Genomic DNA, 1,717 nt, shown 5'->3' with positions numbered 1-1,717 from the left:
CGAAAAACAAAGGGGATAAAAACGTTAGAAATAAAACCAGAAATCTGTCTCTAATCATGTCTGTATATAGGACAAAACATTAGGACATGGTTTCTGCTAAATACATTATTATTATTATTATGCTAATAATAATAATAATAATAATAATAATAATAATAATAATAATAATAATAATAATGCAAGAAGGGATGCAGTGAAGTTTATAAAGGTTATTCAAATAATACCAAAATAAATCCTAAGGCTGAAGTTTTTTTTTTTTTTTAAGCTCTCTGACGTTAATTTCTGAATTCACCTCAAATGCTGTAACATTAAATACCATAGCATTAACTACCTTATCTTTAGTTACTGGCACATCTACACATTTACCGGTTAATCTATAGATTTACTGATTTTACACATGAACTGTAACATATACAGTACCTTTATACACATTGTATATTTTAAATTATCTGTAAATCTTGTTTAGGGTCAATAAAGAGCCACTGTTCTATACCAAACATCAGAGTTCAATTATTGGGTTCCAGCATTTGGCATACAGCAGATCTTTTGTAGAGTAACATATTTTAACATGAGTTTACTAGACTATGTAAACCCAAAACACTTAAACCTGGTTTATTGATCTTTTTTAATGTTCTATTATAAATGTCAGAAAATGCTTTTTCTATTGCTACCTCAAATGTAATGATTTATTTTAATATGCAAAAAAAATGTACTGCTTAAAAGGCACCAATTTCTAACTAATATAATTTTTAAATGCTCAGCGACCTACTACGACTAAAATAAAGTTAAGGTAAACAAATTCTTCACCAAAGTGTGTTTAAAAAAAAAACAATACAGTACATTAAATTGAAAATCTTATGGGGGAAAACAACTCCATGTACTGTCTCCATGTACAATATATTTGAGCATACACAGCTCTTTAAAATAATAATAAAAAAAAACATAGATAGAATTAATTTTTGTATGAAGGACTTGCTTTCAGAACAAAAAAGAGGATTCAGAGTAAAGATAATTCAGCCCACAGTAAATTAAACTAGTCAAACTAGTGGAAGGTGTTGGAACAAATATGGATTGTTCCTGTTTAAATGTTTGTAGAATATTTTAACAGCGTTTTCAAATATGTTTATTTAAACAATACAGCATGTCAGTTCTGGCAAATATGCTTGTTTTTACAGAAATGACCATGTATTAGCTGCACTGAACTAGCATTATCTCTTTGAATTAAATGCAAAACTAGAAATGTTACAGAACAACCATGATAATACATGCCATTAATGCAAGTTGCATGTATATCCTCCCATGTATGCATATATGTACTGAGTACATAAATTAACAAAAGTATAAAAAAGTTCTGTTCCAGTATTTGAATATCAAATTGCTAATTTAAACATTTAAAAAAATAATGAACTGTCCATGGCTTGCTACACATACCACAGAATTTGTTCAGGTTTTATATCAGAATGTCAAAGTGTTGTTGGTTTGTATCCTAGCTATGTTTAAATTGAAAGATGAGACTGTAGTCTCTGATCTCCACCTCACAGTGTGTGTGTGTCTGTGTGTGTTTATCCACTTCTTTGGTGATGCACTACAGTGGGTCTGTGTGGGTACAAGGGTTCCATCATCCATGAATCTGGTTTCCCACAATAAGGCATTTTATTTAGTTACATAATAATGTTGTAGAACAGGTTAACTTGATGAGCAAAGCTACAATTTAACA

Source organism: Acipenser ruthenus, chromosome 3, assembly GCF_902713425.1.
Source record: "Acipenser ruthenus chromosome 3, fAciRut3.2 maternal haplotype, whole genome shotgun sequence".
Taxonomy (NCBI): Eukaryota; Metazoa; Chordata; class Actinopteri; order Acipenseriformes; family Acipenseridae; genus Acipenser; species Acipenser ruthenus.
This window is presented reverse-complemented; position numbering follows the sequence as displayed.